Raw genomic sequence first — 27,762 nt, 5'->3', positions numbered from 1 at the left:
CTCTTTGTTGGAACTCTGTCCTGTAGTAATAGTCCTCAACTTTACCAATTGGGTTAGCTGATGAGCACATTACATCTTTAATTAAAGTGTGCACTCTTCGTTCAAACATTCTGGCTGCTGCTGCAGGATTAGACATGATGATAGTACAGTGATCTTCCCATGTCATGTTCTTATGTTGCTCTTCAGTCATTGGTGGTTTGCCTTGTGATATTAGGATACCATTGGTTATTTCGATCCAGCGTCTGTCTGCAGCACTAAATGACATGAAAATGTTGGGATTCCTAATTGACGTATCATTGCAAACAGATCTCGCTTTGATCTTTCCCAATAAGCAGGTGTTCCTCTTATTTGTGTCAGGAATCTATATCCTTCGTCCCTTTTGATTAGGTTTTTTACTTGTTCCTTGTCACGCAACATAGATGCAGTTATCTTTCTACCTCCTGCTGTCTTAGTATTACCTACTCTAATTGCGATAGAAATACCGGAGTGAATTTGGTGAACCTCTGTTGCATACAAAGCAAAAAATATATATTCCGGATTCCTGACAAATCTGTTGTCCATTGAAAATAAGCGAGCATTAAAGTATCGTGAAGGTGATATCTTTTTCTCTCTCTTTTCCATGTAGGTATTTTTGCCATCAGGAAATTCAGATGGAAAACTTTTTGATTCCATTTCCAAAACCTTTTCAGGTATATTTCCTTCGCCAGGAGCAAGACACATTATTGATTCATCATGTTTGTCTGCAACATATTGAGCAAAATCTACTGGATGTAGAAACGAAAAAAGTGGTGCTGAGGTATTTGTAACATAGTCCGTTTCCGCTTGTACATTATTTTCTGATGTTTCTGGAGGCTTATATTCGGAAGGCTCATCTATCATCATAGGATCCAGATCAGAATTGTCTTTAGTAGTTTGGCTATCTTTATTTGCATCATTAGCAATATCATCTTTGTGTTGATCTTCAACATTACTCATATTGTCAGTGGCCAGATGACTGGAACATTCTGATTCATTTTGGTTGACATCGGTAGACCTAATATTTGTTGTTTCACTCACAGATATATATGTATCGACTTCTATGGCTAGTGGTTGAATGACAAACGTTTTGTATCTTAGATGCAATTCCTCAGACAAGAGAAGCAGATAGTCGTAACGGTTTTCAAAGTTTTCAAAATACAATGCAACTGCAGTTCCTTCTGATGTTGGAAAACCGAATTCATCTCGTGAATGAGAATCAAAAAATACATATTGTCCTGATGTAATGTCCTTATAAATCGCCATCATGTAAGGTTCAAATATCAAAATGTTAAAATTTGATACATGGAATGCGTCCTGTAATTCAACATCAAGTGATCTTAACGCACTGTCTGGAGTAGCGTCTAATCTTCCACATCTTTGAATCAGATATCGAATCGGGAAAGATGAATTGCCAAAGGTACAAGTCGTCGGCAATTGTTCACTATCTAGATACTTGCTACGATCGAGTTGGCCATTTGCATTTAGTTCCTGAGATGTTGTCTTGTACAATTCATCGCCATATATCAGAATTTGGTCTAAATCATCGGATGTCAATTTGTGGGAAATACTCGGTATATAGCATAACATTACCAATGCATTACACGAACATTGTACAGCTCTTGATTCTTCGCTGAATTGGACATCTCCTTGATGAAAATTTGCGAAAATTCTGTTTGCATAGGTTAATCTAATGGCCAGATCATCATCATGGAAGTCATGATCACTGTTCTCATTAATAACGTGGTCATCGTAACATTCACTAGAACTTCCGTCATAGTCGGTACTTTGTATGAATGACTTATGATCGTTCTTCAAGGTTTCATCGAAAAGTTCATCAGAAGCATTGGTGTGGTGACTTGATTCCGATATTGTTTCTTCCAACGGATCGTTTTGTGCCTGATGTTTTTCATTGCGAAGTAACTGATCGTCTAACATAGTGTCAAACTCGTCGAAATTTATATCAATACTTTCATACTCTGGATTGTTTTGTTTTAACCAGACAAGAGCTTGCCTTACTTTTGTTGGATTTACGTCCTGGCACATGTGATGTCCTTTGTACTCTAATTTCTTTTTCAGTTTCACTCTGATTAGACTTTGTTCCGTTGGCAGTCTTGGTAAGCATCGAGCAGTATTATCGACATTAGCTTTGACGCATACAACCTGTCCATTGATTCCTTTTGAGCACCCTTTATAAGTGAAATCATCTTCATGAATAGTATGGCAGGCGAAATGAGATGTCTTTCCAGCATATTTAACTGAGACAGTTCAGGTGGCTGCTCATGCAAGCTAAGATTATTTACTGTTGCTAATCTAGGAACAGAATGTGATAACATATTTCTATGACAGGCTTCACAGATCCATTTATTTTGGTTATCATTATCTGAAGTAAGAGGCAATTCTGCAATTGCAATATTTGCTGGTATACTCTTGAGTAGGATGCGTTCATTATATCTGTCTCTATACAATGCTCTGACCTGTTGCTTGAAAAGGATTCGCTGGCATATTTGGCATATGTATATCAGTTGTTGGTCTTCTTTGCACGATTTTTGAAATTCGCAATAACAGTATCGATATCTGACGATTTCTTTAATCTATTAGACTGGACATGTTGTCGTTTTATGTCGGCCTTTTCAGGGTCTTTATACTGAAGTCGAGACTGATTTCGTGCTTGTTGTCGTTTTCTGTCAGCCTTTTCAGGGTCTTCATACTGAAGTCGTGCTTGTTGTCGTTTTATGTCGGCCTTTTCAGGGTCTTCATACTGAAGTCGTGCTTGTTGTCGTTTTATGTCGGCCTTTTCAGGGTCTTCATACTGAAGTCGAGACTGAAGTCGTGCTTGTTGTCGTTTTATTTTAGCCTTTTCAGGGTCTTCATACTGAAGTCGTGCTTGTTGTCGTTTTATGTCAGCCTTTTCAGGGTCTTCATACTGAAGTCGTGCTTGTTGTCGTTTTATGTCAGCCTTTTTAGGGTCTTCATACTGAAGTCGTGCCTGTTGTCGTTTTATGCCGGCCTTTTCAGGGTCTTCGTACCGAAGTCGTGATTGTTGTCGTTTTACGTCGGCCTTTTCAGGGTCTTCATACTGAAGTCGTGCTTTTTGTCGTTTTATGTCGGCCTTATCAGAGTCTTCATACTGCAGTCTAGACTGAAGTCGTGTTTTTTGTCGTTTTCTTTCTGCGTATTCTGGTGATGAGTACTGCTCCTTTGATCTTTTCCTTTTTTGTGCACGAATTTCATTTTGTTCTTCTATTGGTTTATTTTGGAACCATTTTTGTTGTTTCGTTAGTTTTTTTCTTGGTTTTGGCAAACTGCAACCATCTTGGCTACTTTTGAACGGTGTCATACTTTGTTCAGTCCATGCCGAACATCCTGGTTTATTAACAGTCTTGGTAGACCTAATGTCTGTATCACTCACAGATATATGTGTATCGACTTCAATGGATAGTGGTTGAATGACAAAGGTTTTGTATCTTAGATTCAAATCCTCAGACAAGAGAAGCAGGAAGTCGTAAAGGTTTTCAAAGTTTTCAAAATACAATGCAACTGCAGTTCCTTCTGATGTTGGAAAACCGAATTCATCTCGAGAATGAGAATCAAAAAAGACATATTGTCCTGATGTAATGTCCTTATATATTGCCATCATATAAGGTTCAAATATCAAAATGTTAAAATTTGATACACGAAATGCATCCCGTAATTCAACATCAAGTGGTCCTAATGCACTGTCTGTAGTAGCGTCTAATCTTCCATATCTTTGAATCAAATATCGAATCGGGAAAGATGAACTGCCAAAGGTACAAGTCGTCGGCAATTGTTCACTATTTAGATACTTGCTACGATCGAGTTGGCCATTAGCATTTAGTTCCCGAGATGTTATCTTGTACAATTCGTCGCCATATATCAAAATTTGGTCTAAATCATCGGATGTCAATTTGTGGGAAATAATCGGTATATAGCATAACATTACCAATGCATTACATGAACATTGTAAAGCTCTTGATTCTTCGCTGAATTGGACATCTCCTTGATGAAAATTTGCCAAAATTCTGTCTGCATAGGTTAATCTAATGCCACCTGTAGGCCTATTCATATCCGGCTTTTTGTCAATTAAGCTCACAGATTCGCTACATTCGATTTTACTATCTGGATTATCATGATTATTGTCCTGTAAGTTCTTGAGAAATGCCAATCTGGCACGTGCTTTTGCAGAACGTCTAGGCATTTTCAAAAATAATGTAAATGAACTATGATAAACAGTAATAAATGGATTAAGCTAATTGGTATAAGTTTAATAAACGCGAACAATGAAACGTTTAATACAATATAACGGCAAAAATATTAACGATATCTATTAAAATACGTAAAAGTAGAAAATTATAACTACAAGAATACAGCAATTAATTGTAACAATAAATGTAACTTTTAAACAAACAAGTTTATGTATATAATATATAGAACACTATAAAAACTAAACTAGGAATTATTTATAACACTTAACTACGGATTAATATGTTAACTGATGTACCAAAAGAAAATTCTTTGAATGAAATATATCGGAGTACTTTATGATGAAACTACTTAAAATGTAGAAACATATACTTTGAGCTACCTTTGTTTTTTGAAGTAATTCGGCTCTACAGAAGATATTCGTATTCGTGTCGTTGATGATTCTGTAAAATTCTTACTTTAACGGGACTGCACGAAGAGTCAAGACTCAAGAAGAGGTCTAACCGTCAATTGTCACTTTATATATATACTTCAACAGAACACTAGTTTTAGACAGAGCACTAATTTGAGATATTAAGTGAAGTACGAATGTAGATTTTAGCATTACCCAGGGTCGGTTGTAAGCTTATTAAACGCTATGTTTTATATCATACGGAACCAATCTACAGACCCCATAGACAATAAAGAGAACTGTACCGTTCACATTATTGTTGTACTTCCATACTTATGTTTTAATTTATTCTAAAAGTCACATTTCAAATTCGGTTTTAACTTCCAATACAGGACTATGCAATGTTCATTATGCATTTTCTTGTAAAGAATTTAAGGCCATTGTTTTATCAGTTGAAGATATAATTATAATAACCAGTTCTTTAAAAGCTTTTAAACCTGTCCTTGCATTTCTACAGATTACTTGCAGATGTGCAATATTGTTGCATAGGTTCTGAATTAATGATAGTTCTTATTGTAATAGAATTTGTGGTAATAAGAACTTGATCGCTCACTTATAGCTTGAGTTCAAGTTGTAGTTATAAGTTCAGCAAGTTGCAGTTATAGGTCGAGTTGAAGCTGCAGTTATAGGTTGAGTTCAAGTTGCAGTTATAGGGCGAGTTCAAGTAGCATTTATAGGTTGAGTTCAATTTGCAGTTATATAGGTTGATTTCAAGTTGCAGTTAAAGGTTGATTTCAAGTTGCAGTTATAGGTTGATTTCAAGTTTCAGTTATAGGTTGATTTCAAGTTACAAAATGATATATAAATACTGATAACTGCCATGGGCTGCATTTGTCTATGCTTGGGTATACTTAGGTGTGTTTGGATACGCCTGCCTATATTAGGTATGCTTTGGTGTAGGCTTACGTCATCCTATTTTTATTTCATCGGTGATATAACAACCCCACTTAATAGTTAATTAAATCTGGTATTACATGTTTAATACTCCATATACATTGTTTTTTGCTAAGCATGAAAGAATTACGAAATGTAATTAGCATTATAGACAATTATCCATAATAACTGGGGTATATATTGGCTGTGCTTGGATTTAATATCCTTGACTTAAAACTTGGCTATATCATAATTAAAATTTACTTGCATTGTTATGCAATTAATTTAAAAGCTAATTTACGTTAAAATATCCATGTTCATTAGATTTTTGGTATCTGTCTAATGTAAGAATCACGAGATGCAAATTATCAATGTTAATAATAAATATTTATAACAAGGCTTTTCTTAATTTTGGCTGTGCATTGTCAGCTTTGTCTTTTTTATATTTGTCTATCCTTCACTTTGTTTGGCTAATTAAAAGTTACATAATGGAATAAATCGGGTAGTTCAATTTTCCATGTTCATTATTAGGCAAAATGTCTCATGAATGTAAGAATCACGAGATACTAATAATAATATGTAAACATTCATAACTATGTTACATTTGTCTATGCTTGACTATACTTGGGTATGCTTAGGTGTATTTGGTTACGCCAAGATGGCTATATTGGGTTTAATATGCTTTGGTAAAGGCCTATACTATCATTTCATCTTTGATCTGTCATGTTTCCTATCAGTCTTATTTCATGTTTTCTATCAGTCATATGCATGGGTAGACTTACGATTGGCTGTGCTTTGCTATATATTTGTCCAACCTTGGTGATGCTTTTTGGTATACCATACATACTTACATTGTGATGGGATAAATCCGGTAGTTCCATTCTCCATGTTCATTATATTAATTCAAGTGTTATATCAGTGTATCTTCAATTCAATTCGATCATTTCAATTCAATTCGTCTCAATTCGTTTAAATTCGTCTCAATTCGTGTATATCTATGTTGGGTGCAAGGTCCAGTTCCAGCTCTAGTCCGACGGACCCCAGAACTCCCTTGTCAAAGAAATTACCTACAATTCAAGAACAATAGGTAACTCTGTGGTTCGTCTGCAATCGTGACATACAACGAGGACAAAAACAACACAATGGCCTGCAGATAACCATGTCACATATAACAAGAACAAACACAAACATAACATGAATGAAATTGTCGCTGATCTAGCATACCGGCATGACGATTTTTTGACAAAAAATGAGCTTAAGTTGCATTTCATAATCTATAATCTCAAATGAAACGCTTACTCTGCAAAAAATTTGAGACAAAGGTAATTAGTTAATTACATACAGCACTGATGTGATATGCCATGGTTTTTACATTGCATGAAAATTTAATTTTGTGCTCTGGCATACCGCATATCATGATATGCCACCGCGTAAGCTCTCGTGTAACTGCAAGTGCAATTGAATATATGAATACAAAACCCACCCAAGTCCATACTTTGGCCAAATTGAGTTAAGCATGGGAAATTGTTTCTAGACATATGCCTGTCATATGTATGAAAGAACAACTCAAATTCATCCTCTGTGTCTATTGAGCATGTGAAAATAGCATGTCTGAAAGAATCACCCAATTCCATGATTTGAGTCTTGTAACACATTGATTGAAATCCAGTATTTATAAAAGTCCACTTGTAACACATTCATTGCTAGAGAGTGACTTTTGGAATAAAAAAAGGTTTAATAAAGGATAGTGTGTGGTTTATATTACATGGCAGAAGGCTGATCAACATTATACATACCTGTGTGCTTTATTTTGTATTATCTTACTAGTGGTAATCTCATTCTAAGATCCCAATTTAAAATGAACCCCACGAAGTCCCTGAAATGCTAATCGTCATACCTAATACAGGTTAATCGACTCATTTGCACGTAAAACTTACCATATTGACCAGGTAAATCTAACTGAAGGAATTAAAATGATACACAGGTTTTTCTATCAAAATTACTTCCCATGGACTTGGGTGGGTTTTGTATTCATGTATTCAATTGCTTATTGTATTCCGGAATATCAGTGGCATATCAGTGTAGAAAGTATATAAAGTAAATTTTATTCTCATACTGTAAAATGACTTTTAATTAGAATTACTCCTAATGCTTGCAATATTTATCAATGTTCTGTAACAATGATAGTGACATTTGATTTTAGTGCTTTCTAGTGAGCCTTCATGAATTAGAAAATTTTTCAAATGCATTTTTTCATGATAAATGCAGGTATTCTACATAGACCAGCGACGAATTGTTACCGACATTCTCAATTAATTTAACAATATGTGACCATCCACATCGAAACGTTCGTAAAGTCGGCCCCTGGTCAATTTTCTTTTCTTGCGTATTTAGAAAATATATATCATAAGCTTTACAATGATAATATCATTTGACTTCAAACAATATCCAGAAGCGGGGTTATGGCTTGTTAAACTTTGCTACTTCAGTAAAAAGGTACATTATTTTGGTTCTACAATATATCTCTTTTTCTACATTGCTGGTATTAAATACCAAATGGTCCTAATTGGCGGTCACTTCAAATCATCCCCAAGTCAACGAGGTTCAGGAATGTCCTCTCATTGTTAATTGTTGGTTAACTCACCACTTGAACAGGATTTAGCCAAAGCAAACAAAGACTAAAGCTATTTACTATAAGTATAAGCTTATTATCCTCTTTAACAATAGGATTAAAGATTGGTATTTTGACTGAACTGAAATGAGACACTTGTAGGACAATTATTAGGTACATTATGAATACAAGCTTTGTACACATTTTGGACTGTGACTCGAAATACAATTTGCCGACTTTACGAGCGGTTTGAGATGGATGGTCACATATAAGGATATGACCTTTGAGTGCTAATTTCGATGCAAAATTGCCCTAGACAAAAAAATTTTCTCGTATTTTGTGAAAACAAGTAGGAATGGTGATAGGTTGTATGGTGATGTTGCAAACAGCTTAGGGTACCAGCTTATTTGATGCAGCTTGGTGTTCCGAGTAATTTGACAGCAATTTTATCGAAATCGGCCGAAAATTGAGACAGTGCCGGCCAAATAACTACACAGGAGGGGGGGGGCATATTTGACCTTCATTTTGAGCATTTGATCACATTAAGGATTATGTAATGCATTTTTTGTATCTACTTACATAGTTTTAGGTCTAGGAAGGTCATTTATGCACTTTGTGTCAAATTAAAACTTTTGGTGTTCTTCAAATTTGCAATTTTGGGTAAAATTAGGCCGTGAGGGCGCTTTTCCTTTTAGCGACCCCTATCGCAACCATTTGTTGTTTAAGTTAATCATAGAGATAATCATCAATCATCCATATTCTGAAATTTTCAGCCTTTTATCACATTTGGTGTGACCGTGGCACTAATATTTAATATAGGGGTAACCTGCCCATAGCAATATACAGGGGTCAACGAACTTTGTATCGCATGTAATTCAATGGAAGCATCTTTACACATTTTCAAACAAGTGAAAAAGGCTTGAGAGTTCAAATTTGGACAGATGCTGTTATTTATCAGTAGGCCTAACTTTCATTTGATGATAAAAATGACAAATTTTCAGTAGGGGGGATACGTAACAGCTATTAGGCTGAACAGAGCCCTCACATCCTAATTTAGCAGTTAAATTTAACTTGCATCAAAACATACGATTTGTGTAAAAATTTTGTAAATATATCCAGGGGACCTAAAATCATGTAAATAATCATTAGAATCTAACAAACAACAAAGAAAATGCCCATAATTGTCAAAATAGTGAAAATGTGTGGATTTTTGACCGGCATCTCATTTTTCAACTGACTTTTTTAAGGTGTCAAAACGTTCAGAAGGATAAGCTGCTTCAATTCAGCTGGTACCCTAAGCTTTTTGAAACATCACCCTTTTTGGGGCAGTACAGCCTATCACTAGTAGGAAGCAATGATTTTATCCTTCAGTGAACATGTATTCTATATCCTCCGACTTGTTGATAAACTTAGGTGAAGGATTTTAGTTTGGTGTTCTTCCTGAAAAGTATAAGAGTGCACACCACTAAAAAAAAAAAACCTAGCAGACGTGCAATCAAGCCTGTTGAAAGTGGCAGCAGTTGCCCTGGTCAAATGGAGAAAAATTATATTCTATGAAAATGTGTGCTTTGGTGCAAATTTATTATCAAATCATAAATAAATAAGGGTCTATTCCAGGACTATTTGAGTTGAAATCATCATCTTTGTAATTTTTGTAAAAATTTTGAGGTTTCAAGGTTCTATACCCGTGAAACATGACCTTATTTAGGGTCATAAGCTCAAAACGTGGGATCCTGAGACTACTCGGGTATAGTATATAGTGTGACAAAATTTTAACATGGGGTTCTGAGTAATCTGACTTTAGAATCGAGACTACAGAATAATCAGTGGGTCTCAACCACTGTCACAGTGGGTCGTTTTGGGGTCATACGCTCAACACATAAGTTGTGAGACTGAGCTGGAAAAAGGTAGGATATGTGGCACAATATTGACATGGGATTGCATTCCAAAACAGGTTGGGAATAATGTAAACCAGTTTGGCTTGCAACAATTTTTTTCCAATCTTCCCACAATGCAGTTCTCATTGAGGCATGACATGGTGTCATTTACAATGCCTGGGTGTGTGATTTCACTAATTAAAACAGTACCACTTTGTATATTTACAAGCTAAATGTAAGATTAAATGACATAGAGGATGGCGCAATGAGGGGAAAATGGGAAAAACTGTTCATTGAGTTTTACTCAATTGTGGAAGATAAAACTGCCGAGTTGATAATTGAGATAATTTCTGCAAATTACTCAGGAATACACTTTTTAGCATACAAATTGTTGGGTGTTATTATTCGAAAAGATATTCTACAGCCTACAGGACTACACAATTATACAGCAATATAATAAATGTGTAGCAACAATGAATAACAAAATACAAGTTTCTTGTATAAAGTGTATTTCAAGGTGGAATAATAAGGCATATTCTGTAAGATGTTGTATACAAATATTATCAAGTCCTTGATATAACTTGAATTTACTTTACCATGGCTTAAGAGTCCAGTTTCACAAAGACATACAGGCTTTACTCTGCAATGTACTTCAGCACAAGCTAACACCAAATGCTTTGAGACCCATGCAACTCCTCTTTAAAAATTGGGGATTCAATTTTGTGTATACACCAACTGTCACAGGAATATAATTTTATGGGTGCAATATGTAGGTTCTTCCACAATAATGTAAAACTTTTAAATGTACAAAGCTATTTTTTCACTTATCATCCATCATATTTATATATTTATTTTATATATTTGGACTTAAGTTAGCTATGATATGTGTTACATGGCTTGCAGTACATCTAGGGCCGCATTTACCATTGGGCCAGATGGGCCTGGGCCCCCAAATTAGTGTAAAATTGCACACGGGCCCTTTACAATATATAGACAAATCCAATTTCATGCATTCCTACACCTCAATGGCAGCCATAGCTGAGTCCCTGTCAACTCAATCACACCTAAAATGTGAAATGAGCCATGGTGTGACCCATTAATGACCTTGACCCCAAAATCTCAGAACACCCCATCATGAGACATTGGCTCAAGTCCATGCATGTGTGCACATGCACAAGGTATCACTCTGCTATGTTATTGCAACAGAAGAGGTATTTTAAGGAATTTTGTTTCGGACCGGAAGTGACCCCTTAATGATCTTTGACTCTCCCTCCCCCCATCATGATGTGAACTAAATTTGAACAAGAACATATAAAATTCTGGCACCAATGTCACGACTCCACGGCTATCAGTGTATCAGTTCAAAACACATGGCCATAACAGTTTTCAGTTAAAAAATATTGGGTTGAATAATAACTTTCTAGGATGTGAATTTTCATATCTTTTCAAACCTTATTTTTACTGTGACTGGCATCTCACATCTCTGGGTGTACTTTTATGCATTTTAGAAAAGAAATATTAAATGTGTGCACAACATAAACACTGCGACTTTAAACAAGCATGGTAAAGTACAAAGTTCCACCAAAACAAGAGTAAATGTCAGTTGAATGGACATAACTGGTGCCACTGTAGAAAACTCCATATTACACAAAAATGTACTGAAATGACAACTTTGAAGTTGTTCATACAGGTTATTACTGTGAATGACTATAAGGACATGTAGTTACCAGTAGCGGTGCCATAGTGGTGGGGGATTCCTCCCCCAGTCAGAACTCTTGCCCCTGTTTCCCCAGTAAACCCAAAATTACGATAATTTCCACTTTTTGCGGCAATTTTGCACAAAATTTGTTGATTTTGACCCCCTGAAATTCACTTTGCCCCCAATGCCCCCCGAAAGAAATCATGGCACCCCCACTGGTACTTTATGCATATAAAGTAAGCATTAAACACTTTAAATGATGTCAGTTGAATGCAATACTTGTGCAATTGTAGATAGAGGAACTCCTTAGCTCCATAACATGTACTGGTATGCACAATGTGCATTTACCTAATAATAATACACAATTTAAGAATGGATTAAAAATTTAAATAAACAAATGTAAGTTTAAAACCAGCACTGACATAAATATACAATATCATGTTAGCAATAAGGGACCATTCACAAACACTTGTTGGGGGGCCTGATGCAAAAAGTCGGGCCCTGAAAATTTTGACCCTCCTAAGGGAGGCCCTGAAAAAAATGACCACAAATTTTCCTGGAAAAATTGAGTGTATATATGCTTTTCTATGGGGTTGACCCATAATTTTCATGTCAAAAAGGGGGCTCTGAAATTTTTGAGATCTCAAAAGGGGGGCCCCAAAAATTTTTTGCGATGACATTTTTTTGCATCAGGCCCCCCTGACAAGTGTTTGTGAATGATCCCTAAAGACACTAACAATGAATTTTTTTTTATAAAAATATAAATATGATCACATATAAGAAGTGCACCGACTAAGCACGATGGGATAGTTGGTGCACTTCACATACAAACTAACATATACATTCCTTAAAATTCAAAACATCGCACAAGGAGACACCCCTCTCAAGCACTACAATCAGCAGCATCAGAGGAAGCATGAGAGATCCACTGACATGATTCCAGTACACAAGTAATAAAATGCATAACATATACTCATACATTCTTTAAAAATCACAAAAAATGCACAAAGAGACACCCCTCACAGGCAGTACAATCACCTTCAGCAGCATCAGGGGAAGCATGAGAGACCCACTGACATGATTCCAGGGAGCCAGTCAGTGGGCCTCACACATAATTTTCCAGTACATGATAATAAAAAGCTTAACATCATCAAAAACTCTCAATGATACAACAACTCAGCAAAACACATTCCTATAAAAAAAGCAGAGTAGTTTATACACGATGTACATTCTTTTATTTCTTTAAAAATAAGAAAATTGCACAAAGAGACACCCTTCTCAGAGAAAGTTCCTGAGAGGGGTGTCTCTTTGTGTCTCAGGCACTACAATCATCAGCATCAGAGGAAGCATGAGAGACCCACTGACATGATTCCAGGGAGCCAGTCAGTTGGCCTCACATAATATTGCAGTACATGAGTATAACATCATGAAAAAGTCCTAAATGATACAACTCATTAAGTAAAACAATAAATATATAAACTAGCACAGTTCAATAGGCAATGTATATCATAATTGTAAACAAGTATTAGTATGTTTTCAAAGATGCTTTAAAACCATTCACTGTACGACAGTGACATAAAACATTTCATTTGTAAAGGCAGTTCATTCCATAGCGTTGGTGCTGCAGCAGCGAAAGGCCGGCTTCCATACACTGTAGATGTCTTCACTGGATTGAGTACCGGATCTGAGCGAACGTTCCTGAGAGGGGTGTCTCTTTGTGTCTCGGGCACTACAATCATCAGCATCAGAGGAAGCATGAGAGACCCACTGACATGATTCCAGGGAGCCAGTCAGTTCGGCTCACATAATATTGCAGTACATGAGTATAACATCATGAAAAAGTCCTAAATGATACAACTCAGCAAGTAAAACATTAAATATATAAACTAGCACAGTTCAATAGGCAATGTATATCATAATTGTAAACAAGTATTAGTATGTTTTCAAAGATGCTTTAAAACCATTCACTGTACTGACAGTGACATAAAACATTTCATTTGTAAAGGCAGTTCATTCCATAGCGTTGGTGCTGCAGCAGCGAAAGGCTGGCTTCCATACACTGTAGATGTCTTCACTGGATTGAGTACCGGATCTGAGCGAACCTGTAGGCTTGTATTCTGCGATCAACTTGAAGACATAGTCAGTGCAAGCCCATTTAGTGATTTGTAAGTTATCTTATACATAATAGGCTTTCGTACTGGTAACCACTGAAGCAGTTGCAGAACCGGTCTTATATGCTCATGCTTTCTCACACAGGATACCATCCTAGCTGCAGTGTTCTGCACTTGCTGTATACAGTTTAACGATTTCATAATCTGGTAGTCCGTAAAGAATGCTAAAGTCACAACTTTTGAGACATGTTCATACAGTTCAAATTAATTACAAAATACATGTATTGTATTGAGCTGAAAGTATGTCATAGAGTACTGGCTAATGTTTGTAATATATAATGCAGCGACTTAAGGCAAACCTTTATTGGATCTGTACCAGCGAAAAGTTCAGGAAGACTACTGCATAAACAATTTGTAATGGTGGTGATGTTGAGTACCCCGAAAGAAATCATGGCACCCCCACTAGTACTTTATGCATAGAAAGTAAGCATTAAACACTTTAAATCAGGGGAAGCATGAGAGACCCACTGACATGATTCCAGGGAGCCAGTCAGTGGGCCTCACACATAATTTTCCAGTACATGAGAATAAAAAGCTTAACATCATCAAAAACTCTCAATGATACAACAACTCAGCAAAACACATTCCTATAAAAAAAAAAGCAGAGTAGTTCATACATATATGTTCATTCTTTTATTTCTTTAAAAATCAGAAAATTGCACAAAGAGACACCCTTCTCAGAGAAAGTTCCTGAGAGGGGTGTCTCTTTGTGTCTCAGGCACTACAATCATCAGCATCTGAGGAAGCATGAGAGACCCACTGACATGATTCCAGGGAGCCAGTCAGTTGGCCTCACATAATATTGCAGTACATGAGTATAACATCATGAAAAAGTCCCAAATGATACATGTACAACTCAGCAAGTAAAACATTAAATATATAATCTAGCACAGTTCAATAGGCAATGTATTATCATAATTACAATGTAAACAAGTATTAGTATGTTTTCAAAGATGCTTTAAAACCATTCACTGTACTGACAGTGACATAAAACATTTGATTTGTGAAGGCAGTTCATTCCATAGCGTTCAGTTCTGCAGCAGCAAAAGACCGGCTTCCATACACTGTAGATGTCTTCACTGGAGTGAGTACCGGATCTGAGCGAGCCTGTAGGCTTGTATTCTGCTATCAACTCAAAGACATAGTCAGTGCAAGCCCATTTAGTGATTTGTAAGTTATCTTATCCATAATAGGCTTTCGTACTGGTAACCACTGAAGCAGTTGCAGAACCAGTCTTATATGCTCATGCTTTCTCACACAGGATACCATCCTAGCTGCAGTGTTCTGCACTTGCTGTATACAGTTTAACGATTTCATAATCCGGTAGTCCGTAAAGAATGCTAAAGTCACAACTTTTGAGACATGTTCATACAGTTCAAATTAATTACAAAATACATGTATTGTATTGAGCTGAAAGTATGTCATAGAGTACTGGCTAATGTTTGTAATATATAATGCAGCGACTTAAGGCAAACCTTTATGATCTGTACCAGCGAAAAGTTCAGGAAGACTACTGCATAAACAGTTTGTAATGGTGGTGATGTTGAGTACTCCACTACAACTAACACAGTCCACATGCATACCACCTGGGAAATAAACACATTGCACATTACAGTTAAAGGGCATATCTATTGCAAAAACAAGTTTAACTCCTTTCGAAGAGAATAATTATTAAATTACAAGTTGACACTCGTTGCAATTTTTTTAATGCATATTTCTGAGAGAAATTGTGTTGGTAAAGTTGGGCTCGTACAGGTCCTTCCCCCGTTCGAAGCAAAATTAAATTTCAAGGCAGCGGGCTGAATGAGGTAAGTAAATGAAGAGCAAACCATAGGGGAGCGGGGTAATCCTGAACATCTTTTCATTGAAGCCTATTACTACACATTAAAACAACGAAAGATAGAATAAACCATACCAATATCAAGAGTGGGATTACCCACCGTACCGTTCCCCTAAGTTCACAATAACACATGATCCTAGAGCTCTTTTCATGTTCATTCATGTACAAATGCGCGGCCTTCAATGGTCGACAAAAGGTTAGCTACCGGCCCATTGAAATTGTTTATTTGCATAAATACAATATCGATCACGCTCAAATCCTAAGCTCAAAATATTTTTTCATTTTTTTAGTCCAAATATTTCTCATGATGTTGATATACATATGATTATGAATTGTAATATCACAATTTACTGATATATAAAAAAAGAAGCAGCAGATTTTATTCATATGTTTAAAACCATTAAATTTGTAATACTTGATTCAGAGTTTTTTCTGAGAACAACAACAGTATACATTCTGTGCATTGAGAGTGTTTACAGTCCATTCTTTCAAAGCGGGCACATGTCATTTCATGACGTCAAACTCTTTTCTACGTCAAATCTGTCTCGTTCGAAAGAACTCGCCGCTTACAGTTGGTTTTTGCGGAATATCAATTTTGAACGTCTTATTTTCTCAAAAATTTTCATTGTCCTCATAATATTAGCTTGCCAATGATATGATGTTGTCCGAGCAGTATACAATGTATATGCCCTTTAATTTTCCTTTTATACACTGTAGAGAAGGGAGAAGTTTATCTGTTGGATTATTTTTGTATGATGGGTTTGACAAGATCTGCAGATGAAAGGGTTATTCTGACAAAAGATTTGTACCATTTACATGTTTTCATAAAGATAAATTTGGTTTTCTATCAAATCTGTCAAAGCTACTTTTTTGTACACTTTATGTTCACATCATAATGTGTGTAAATTTGGTATATTGCTAAATAATATCTTCTGCACGTCGGAATGTCTGACATTTTGAAATGTCAGATCGGTACAAATGTATAATGTACACTACCGGTATTGGGTTTTTTTTAAACATACATGTACCTTAATTTTGGTAGTTGAAGTTGAAAGCCTCATCGAAGAATTTGAGAGGCAGTTATCACAGATTCTTGTTTATGTAAACACAGAGGTTTCTTGTGCCAATGCCAATTTGACAGGTATCACTTCCGTTGACAAAACAGATGAAGATTGGAAATTGAAGACTTCCACATGGAAAATTGATGTCCTATTACAATATTCCCAGGGTGGTATAGATACAAGGGGATAAGTGACATGTCTGCAAGGAAAAATAAACAAGAAACAAACTCTAAGTGAGCAATTAAAAATTTCCAAAATTAAATATAAACAGATAAATAAAGTCGTATACCTGTGTTATAAATTCTGAAGTGTGTGCACGTTATACAATTCACACATGTACAACTGCAATTCAAGTTTGAAATATAAACCATCTACATAAGGCCATCTTAATTAAATCCCGTGTCTCAAAGCTGCCGCGCGCGTTCGTAAAATCATGCGTGTAGTCCTCTTTTGAAATTAAGAAATTCATTTTTTTTTAGTAAAAAGGCAAAAATAAAACTGAAAATTTGTATTCGATCATAAGTTTCAGATTTTTTTTTGGCAAATTTTGTACACGAAAACAATAAAAGAGAAGAATAATAGTTTGTAGCAGTGACTTTTATTTGTCTACTATTCCAACATTTGCAACATTGGGTAATTTTGGCCCAAAATTCTTTTCCGAAATCCTAGTCTGACACATAAAAAAATAAACATAAAAATAAATACAATAAAAAAAAATTGCATTCCGCATTAGATTTTCAATTTCCAACAAGCTTTGAGAGTTGAGACACAGGATTTAATGGCCTAAGGTGCAATAATTATGACCCCCCGGGTAAAATTTCAGAATGACCCGCCAAAAATTGCTCCCCCCTCTCGGCATGCCATAAATTGCTTGCCCCCCCCCTCTCAGCCTGCCAAAAAATCTTTGCCCCCCCCTTTTTACACATGCCAAATTTTTGGGATCTCAATTTGCAAACCTTTTTATGGGTCTAGATGTGTGTTGCGAGCGCAGTGAGCAGGAAAATTTGCATATTAAAGCGTAATTTCCATACTGTTTTCCTACATTGTAAGCCTTTTTAGAGCGTTTTATTTAAAAGCGCCCCATGAATGTGTGCCAAAACTGGCTTGCCCCCCCCTCAACTGGCCAAAATTGCTTGCCCCCCCTTTCGGCTCACCAAAACTTTTCTTGACCATACAAAACTAGTATTTTTGTCCAGGCACATCTAAATTTTCGTGACGGTAGATGACGCAGACATCGGGACAGGAAATTTTAGACATAAAGGGTGAAATTATTTTTACTCCTGGCTATGAAAGATGTGTTACAATAACTTTTTCTACACAATAAATAACTTGTCATGATTCCCCGTGTTTTTTTACGATGCTGAAGTTACCCACCTGCAAAAAAATAAAATTCGAAATCATGTTTCATATTTTAGTTTTAGTTAAATGACTCCTGAAAGTTGCGGGACTGTAATTAGACACTTTACCAAAGAATGACCCAATTACCGTATTTCGTCAAATAAACGCCCCCGGGGGCGTTACTTTTTCCCAAGGGGGGCGTTTATTAGAGGTCATTTTAGCACGACAATTCCCGTTAAAATCATTAGGTAAGCTTAAAAGTCACGCTAAAATGACAAACTATGAACTTTTGACACTGTCTTTTGGTTCACTTCCGGTGTTGCGATGCAGATTTTCGCCAATTATTGACGCTATTATTGACCATGTGGGGAACTTGGTAAGCTTACTACACAAGATAGCATGGAAATATCGGAATTTTTTAAACATCTTGGTTGAAAAATGTGGTGGGGGTGTTCAGTTGGAGGGCCATTCAACTTTGACGCGCTATTATTAAACTGTACGCTATGAATACGCACACATCAACAATTCAAATTTGCTTGGTTTGGGTTGCATTTTAAAAGCTTCAAAATTTCTCTCTACAACAACTAATAGCTATATATTTTATAAATAATTACAAGAAAGGCTTTCAAACTTCCATATATGTTCACACAAAAAAACGTAACTTTACATGGAAAATGATATGGGCACATAAACACAAATTTTTGTCATTAATTGAGATAAAAGAGTAACAAAAACTACTATATTTTAAAACTGGTGCGAGTTCATAAATCAGGAATTTGCAAATGATTAGAAACATGGCTTATTATCCTCATATTAAAATATCAAGATTTTTGGTTGGTTAAGACAAAAATCTGCCGGGATGAAAAGGGTATTTTACAAGACGGAAAAATACCAGTAAACAGTTAGGCCATGCGACAACAACATTGAGAAGGTTCATGCGAGCTAGACTTAAACTGCGCGCGCGTATTGCACTGAACGCAGATGAATGGCGCGCTTGGGCGCAACAAAGTCCCGCGCGTGTAGTCGTTCATGGTGTCAAGTCACGCGGTATTGTTATGAAGTTGTTTACTTAATTTTCGTCGATGAGCCGAATCTGAGTTACCATTTTATAACCATTATATAAGTTTGAATTTTTAAGTTCAAAATTTGGGACAAAGACTAATCGATAGATAAAGGTTGAAATTACTTGTCTGGCTAAAAATTAGAATGATTAAAGCGTTAAGACAGAAAATATCCGGGTTAGAAGTCCTTAGCAACGAAAATAAATTTGAAGGCAAAGCAAACGCAAAAATCATGAATTTTAACTGCAAGAGTAGACAAAATGGAAATCAAGCAGAGAATTGTAAAGATATTTTCAATCCAAAAATATTTATAAATTGCCCAAGATGATTGGATACACATAATACGATACCGGTACATTTCAAATCGAAGTTTTCCGCGGGAAAGATAAAAAAGCATACCCAAGAGTGCGACGGTCATTTTTGCAAATGTCGCGTACGTTAATAATTTGACCTTTAACGGAAAACGCGCATGATGGCCCTCCGACTGTGTTTATTTGAGGGGGGCGACTATGTGACGAAATACGGTAGCATTTTTTCTTAGTTGTATGGGTCTAGAGGATGTGGTAAATAATGAAAATTTAAGGATGACCTCATCATGTTTCTACAAAAATTGCAAATTTCTTTTTCATTTTAAGGGGTACTACACCCCTTGATAAATTTTGTGACTAATTTAGCATTTTCTCAAAAAATAACTACACGCTACACTTACTTCACTGAAATTTCAGTGATTCAAGACAAGTGGTTCATAATACATATCTTAAGAAATGAGGTACATTCTAGCGGTACATTTGTACCTCTTTTCTTATCATAAATAACGTACCGCTTGTCTTGAGTCACTGAAATTCCAGTGTAGCAACTGGATTCCTTGCCCCTATAATATACATTTTGTTACCAGTGTGTTATTATTTTTGAGAAAAATAGTCACAAATTTATCAAGGGTGTAGTACCCCTATAATAAAAAAATTCAAATCTTTTCTCAATCTGTTGCAAAATGTCTGTAATGATGATCAAAGCATTTATCGTCAAAATAGTGAAAAAGAGGGGCGGTCACAAGCAACCATAATGCATAGTTTTTTTCGCCGGCACCGTCTCATTTTTTAACCGAATTTTTTAAAGGGGTCAAAAAACAAAACTAAGCCAGGGATTTTCGGGTGGGCCCGCCCAAGATTACATTACCCGGGCAGGGTATTTCCGAAATTAAAAAATAAATAAAAATTTTAAGTTATTTTTTTCCCGGTTTTGTAGTGTCCCAGGCCCTAGACCTATCCCAGGTCCTACATGTAGACCTAAATGCTAGGATCATTCATGGTTGACCTAAAAAAAATTACCCGGTTACCCACCTGAAAAATGTGCCGGGTACCCGGGCACAAAATTACCCGAAAATCACACCCCTAGACAAAACCTATTCCTAGGTAAACAAATGCTCAGGGGAATGGGCTGCTTCAAATCAGCTGGTACTAAGCTTTTCGAAACATCATCCCTTTTTTTGGCAGTACAGCACTAGGGGACCATTCACAAACACTTGTTAGGGGGGGCCATCAATGCAAAAAAAAAATTTCATTGTGGAATTTTTTTGGGGCCCCCCTTTTGGGATAGATTTTCGGGTGGACTCGCAGGTACCCACCAGAGATTACATTACCGGGCAGGAAATACATTGTACCCTGCCCGGTGCCTGAAATTTGAAAAAAAGAAAAAAAAAAAAATGTAGTGTCCCAGGTCCTCGACCTAAAATGCTAGGATCATTCATGGTTGACCTAAAAAAAATACCCATTCACAAACACTTGTTAGGGGGGCCTGATGCAAATTTTATTGCGAAATTTTTTTGTGGCCCCCCTTTTTGACATGGAAATTATGGGTCAACCCCACAGAAAAGCATACTCAATTTTCCCAGGAAAATTTGTTGTCATTTTTTCAGGGCCCCCCTTAGGAGGGTCAAAATTTGAAGGGTCCCCCCTTTTTGCATCAGCCCCCTCTAACAAGTGTTTGTGAACGGTCCCTAGGCCCCCTACCTCTGGCCTAGAATGTGAAGCTACAGTATCTGTGAGCAGGGTTCGATTTAGAAAATAAAATTTACATGCACAACTCTGATTTTTTCCTCAAAATGGGCTGAATAACACAAAATTGTGCATGCACAGGCACAATTCTACATGTACAGAGCCAAAGTTACATGCATATTCGAATCTGGACTATCAATGCAAGTTACTCACCACTTGTCTGATGATTTGCAAACTCAGGAATGCATCTCCCATTTTGATATCCACATCGCTATTTCTGGATAGCGTTGTCGTGATTATCATCACTGATAATTTAGAGTTCAACAGTTCCCTTAAAAATAATGACAGTCTAGTACAGTGATAATTTAGAGATATTTAAATATGAATTGTAGTTCCTGATCAACCACTTAAGTTCCGTCTTTGACTGTTATTTTCCTCTTTGTTGTGCGGTTTTTTCGTGCCTCCCGTCACAGATCCTGGAATCGTATTAAAATAATATAAAAAATAGAACAATATATTAATATTTTCAATTTTTATAAATAATTAATTAACAAGATAAAATAATTATAAGTTAAATAATGATTTTATTTAAATTTGCAAGCCATATTAACAGCCACTGTCGGTAAGATTCAGACTCTTGTGATTCAAGTGCGTCATGGATTTTCTTTAAAAAAAATAGAATGATGCAACATTGGTCCGAGAAACTATCCCCAAAGTTTTAGCTTCCTCGCTCATTTCGTTTGTCCGAAAAAAAATAATGAAATTTTGGCTCCCAAAACATTGTTAAATGGTTTATCAATTAGCAGTGACTACAAAATTGTGCGCCAACGTTGACCCAGTAAAGAGAAAACAGTTTTTGAATCCTTCTATGGGTGTCATTACAATTACACACAAAAATGGTTGGGTTACCATTGGCGCATCGTAATAAACAAGTTTAAAATATTAGTGAAAAGCGCCCTCGTGTTGTTTTCTGTGGCTTGAAACTTGTTGTGCCATTAAGCACCCATATAAAAAGCAAGCTGAAATGGATAAACTAATTATTTAGAATCAAATGCAAATGCAAAATTGATGGGTGCTCGTTGGCGCTAGGAGAAAATTGGGGTCAAAGGTCAAATTTTCTTATTTTGTGTCATTTTCACGCCTCATTAATTTTGTGCGCCAAGGTCAAAGAACATTTAAAGTGGTGTTCAGTGGTAAAGAAACTATAACTCTAATAAAAGAAACAGAAACAAGCTTGGGTCCTGTTGGTTCACTATTTTTAATGATTTTCTAAATATCATCCTAAAGCCTAGTAAATAGCATATAATAGGCCAAATAGGGGTTCCATCAATCTTCAAGCATCCACAACAGGACGTGCCAACAGGTACCCATGGTGTTTTTACTTCATTCAACATATTTAAGTGTTGTTATTTGCATTTATGTAGAAATTAGTTTGGGCACATGTTGGCGCAAGGATATATTAGGGGTCAAAGGTTAATCCAAAACCATAAAGTGCTACTTTATATAGTTCATGCAACCAATATGCAATCTTCAAGCATCCATTACTAGATGTGCCAAAAAGTACCCATAATGTTTTTACTTCAATCAGTTTATCTAAGTGCTGTTACTTGCATTTATGTAGAAATTAATATGGGTTCATGTTGCCCCAAGGATATTTTTAAGGTCAAAGGTTAATCCAAAACCATAAAATGCTACTTTTTGATAGTTCCTGCAACTAATACGCAATCTTCAAGCGTCCACTACTAGATGTGCCAAAAAGTACCCATAATGTTTTTACTTCAATAAGTTCATCTAAGTGCTGTTACTTGCATTTATGTAGAAATTTGTTTGGGTTCATGTTGGCGCAAGGATATTTTAAGGGTCAAAGGTCAATCCTAAAGCACAAAGTGCAACTATTTTGCGAGTTTGTGCAACTGTGAAAATGTGCACAAACATTGTCCCAATATCTACCTCAAATGGAGCGTATATTTGCTTATGGATGCTCATGGCACATTTAAGATATTTAAGAGTACCGGTAACACTTTAATACTGTTGAATGCAGAATGTGTATAAATCAAACCTTACCCTGCATTTTCAGATCATTTGACCATCCACAACAAACCAAGTGGAAGGTACACATTTTAAGTTTTCATGGTTTACAAAAATGTTCTCCAAAATATTATAAGCCTGCACATGTTATTTAGTATATTGATTCATTGCAGTCAAAATGCAATTGTTCTTCACTTATTATACATTACAATGTAAGCTTGCACAACTTCTGCATTTTAAATAAAAATGCAGAAGTTGGTCTCATACTTGTATTATTGGGCTCTTTAAATATTCATATAATAATGCCAATATTATCCCAACTTCAAGGCTTTTTATGAAGAAATTGAATAAATCGAGTTGGCATATAGGTAGTGAAAAAAATTATGGGATCTTGTTGGCATTGAAATTACCAACACTCAAAGAATGCACTTTGTTACATTTTGATTTTTTTGTATTGACCTTTGACCCTCAAAATATCATTGCACCAACATGAGCCCAAGCATATTCCTACAGATACACAAGTAACAGCACTTGGATAAACTAAATGAAGTTTAACACCATGGGTACTTGTTGGCACATCGAGAAATGGACACTCGAAGATTGCATATTGGTCGCACAAACTAACATAAAAGTAGAATTTTGTGATTTTGAATTGACCTTTGACCCTTAAAATATCCTTGCGCCAACATGAGCCCACACTTATTTCCACAGAAATGCAAGCAACAGCACTTGAATAAACTAACTGAAGTTAAAACACCATGGGTACTTGTTGGCATATCTAGTGGAGGATACTTAAAGTTCGCACATAGTACGGCATGGCATATTATTTACTGTTTACTTGCTTTAAGATGATATTTCAGGGGTAGAAATAAGGGACCATTTCCTGATAGCCATCCGGGCTATCTAGCCATTTTTTCTGATAGCCCTGAAGGAAATTCAATAGCCCTGAAAAAGACATTGTTTTCGCACAATTCAAACGAATCGTTTGTTCAAATATTCAGTTATTAGTGAGTAACCCTTACCCCCCAGAACCCCCTGAAAGTGTTAAAAATATGCACTCAAATCCTAAAATGAAGGGTTCTTAATCTCGAATCTGTCAAGTATTGAATGTACCGTTTTAATTAATTGGTATCAGATTTTGTGATTTTGGTTACAATGATGTGTTACCAGTATAGATTCATGGTATAAAAAATTTAGTTAAAGCCTGGCAAAAATGTGATCTCGCTTTTCACGCCACGATTCTCGCCTGTAACCAACCATCTTGCTTTTTAAGAAAGTTCCCAAGCAGTTTACTTACTATAAAAGTGTTGCTTTATGCCATAAAAGTTCGCCGAATTCCACAAAATGCAGTAAACTTCGGCAAAGTGCAGAATTCAACACCATTGGCACCACATGGAACCCATGCATTTCTCAATAAAAAATGACATTTCATTGCAAATGAGTTCAAGTTTAGGCCAAATATTATGATATTTATTGAATTACTGGAGTATGATGACTATAAAACATAATTCAAGGGCAACTTTTTGTCATTTTTTTTCTTCTACGGCCGATCATTGTGTCGTATTTCACCGATGGCATATCTCTACACACCACCCACAAAGCATTTCTTTCCGATCCCTAGAATTAGAAAATTTTCCAACTCATGTACGTGTCATCATTCAGCACTGCAATAACTTAGCAGCAGTGGTTCTAGACAATATCGCAATCTGTGTAATTATGCCGGCGGAGTGTATTTTATTTCTATTTTTAAATTATGTTACAATGCTACGGTGACTTCACTTCAACAAATGTCGTTACATTGCATTTTATGTTACATAATTTCTGGACAGGCCGTAAATATTGGAGATCGAAGCTTTTATTTTTCTTTCACAGGTTTTCATTTTTTCTGCGCGCATGAAAACCCCTGTAGCCCGACGGGCTACATGGAGATAAAACCCAATAGCCCGACAGAAAACCTAATAGCCATGGCTATCGGGCTATCGCTTATTTCGACCCCTGAATTATTTAGAAAATCATAAAAAATACTAAACCAACAGGACCCAAGCTTTTTACTGCTTCTTTTAGTAGAGTTACAGTTTGTTTACCACTGAACACAAATTTTTCTGTTCTTCGACCTTGGCGCATGAAATTAATGAGGCGTGAAAATGGCTCAAAATTAGAAATTTTGACCTTTGACCTCCATTTTCTTCTTGCGCCAACGAGCACCCATCAATTTTGCATTTGCATTTGATTCTAAATAATTAGTTTATCCATTTCAACTTGCTTTTTTTGGGTGCTTAATGGCGCAATGAGTTTAAAGCCACAGAAAACAGCACGAGGGCGCTTTTCACTAATATTTTAAACTTGATTATTACGATGCGCCAATGGTAACCCAACAATTTTATTGCATCATTGTAATGATACCCATAGAAGGATTCAAAAACTCTTTTCTTTTCACTGGGCCAACGTTGGCGCACAATTTTCTAGTGGCTACTAATTGGTAATCCATTTAACGATGTTTATGGGGCCAAAAATTCAATAATTTTTTTCGGACAAACGAAATGAGCGAGGAAGCTAAAATTTTGGGGGTAGTTTCTTGGACTGATGATGCATCATCTTATTTTTTTTAAAGAAAATCCATGACGCACTTGAATCACAAAGTCCCATTTCGGTCCCATTCTTACTGACAATGGCTGTTAATGTAAAATTGAAGCTAGCTCCGCAATATTACAATCATTGTTGATTGATTTCGAGTCCATTTCAAAATCGACCACAATTTCAAACCGTGTTTTTGCTAGTTCCAATAACTGGAACTCACGGCTCCGACCGTGATTTCCAAGGAGGAGCTATGTGTATGTGCCGCCGTGATTTAGCGTACGTGCATCACCATTCACATGTACATTGTACATAGTCGTGGAGTGGACTTTTCGCTGCTCATAAAAAGCGCTCAAAAATCGTCTTTTTAAATATTTCTTTGGACAAAAGCTGATGCATAGAATAAGTTCAGCAATCACAGATGATAGGCCTATACAACACAGGTTTCTAAAGTGAGTATTTTACCAGATATACTAATGCAAACTTGCTAAAACAAAAACCCTGGAGGCACCCTACGCCTACAGGAGTACCTACAACTTGAGAACAAGTCCTCAAATGTTCAAAATGTGTAGTTACTACAAGTTCCAATGTATGTGTTTGTATGTGTTTAATGTGCATTCACATACACACTTAGCCGTCGGTACGAAGAAATTGTTGCTCCAAAAATGATTGCAAATTACACATTTGTAATCATTTTTCACCTCAAAATATGATATGAAAACACAGGTGAGCAATTGTATGAATAATATGGAGAGGTGAAACAGGTTGTAATTATAATATTTTGCGACATTTATAATGAAAATAATTAACACTGAAGACACCCTATGGCACCTTGTACAACTCGAGAACAAGTCCTCAAACGTTCGAAATTTGTAGTTACTACAACTGCTACAACTATGTTTTTGCAAACTGAACAATTATAACCTATTCTATGTGTGGTTCACATCATCATTCGTGCATTCATGCATCCTTCGCTACGCATGTACATTTCATGATTTGTACGTAACAAATTCACTCGTTTTTCACATCGAATTCCGCACGGATAATAACACGGTTTGAAGCTTCCAAGTTTCAACACCCCAAATTTTCATCGGAATAACTTTTCATCATCAAACAAGAACAAAAACATGTCGAATTTGGTATCATTCTACAACAAATTTTGTAAACAAATCTACTCACCATCTTCGCACTCATGACAGTCATCCATCCATGTCATGCATGTATACGTCATCTGCTTTTGCAGTTTGCACAGGGGTCACAAATCGCCCTCAAAAGTTCAGATATAGTTTTTGGGTCCAGTCGCAAAGCGACTGATTATAGCGAACTCGTTGACTCGACTACTGTGCGTAGGGGTGTGTGTGTGTGTGGGGGGGGTGTGTGCGAGACCTGCGAGCTGACTGATTCACTCATGATACTCAATCCGCGGCGATGCACACTCCAGTCCAGGCTGATAAACATATAAACATTTTTGAAGATATCTCGTGTTAGGCTATACCGGAACAGGCCCCTTCATGATCTTTACCCAAATAAAAAAAATACCACATAATTATCATAAATTATGCATTAGGTAAACACAATACATGTGTGAATATACCATCACTCTCCTATGTTTTTCTTGGCTAGTGAAAATTTTTGAAGGTATTTCGTTTCATACCGGAAGTGACCCCTTAATGACCTTTGATCCCAAACCTGTTAGGAGCACATGGACACTGGGTATTAACAATGAATGTGTCACAAGTGGCGTCACTGTTCTACGTAATTTGTGGGAGAAGAAGCATCTTAAAGGTATTTCCTTTTATACCGGAAGTGACCCCTTAATGACCTTTGACCCCAAATAAAAAATGACCATATATACATTAGGTAAACACAATTCATGTGTGAACATACCATCACTCTCCAATGTTTTTCTTGGATGATAAAAATTTAATAAGGGTTTTCGTTTTAT

At 36.2% G+C, this 27,762-nt stretch overlaps 1 long non-coding RNA gene across 1 annotated transcript; it reads right to left on the bottom strand.

The window, feature by feature from the left end:
* Window positions 1-11,949: 11,949 nt before the first annotated feature.
* LOC140141756 (uncharacterized) lies at window positions 11,950-27,038 on the bottom strand. The gene is made up of 4 exons (XR_011857444.1): window positions 26,997-27,038; window positions 21,429-21,691; window positions 16,790-17,021; window positions 11,950-15,507 (listed from the first exon to the last, which is right to left on the bottom strand). It is a non-coding gene; the product is annotated as an uncharacterized lncRNA (long non-coding RNA).
* Window positions 27,039-27,762: the final 724 nt, after the last annotated feature.

The sequence above is a fragment of the Amphiura filiformis genome, chromosome 20 (assembly GCF_039555335.1).
Source record: "Amphiura filiformis chromosome 20, Afil_fr2py, whole genome shotgun sequence".
NCBI lineage: Eukaryota > Metazoa > Echinodermata > Ophiuroidea > Amphilepidida > Amphiuridae > Amphiura > Amphiura filiformis.
Note: the sequence above shows the minus strand (reverse complement) of the source record. Positions and strands in the feature narration are given on the sequence as shown.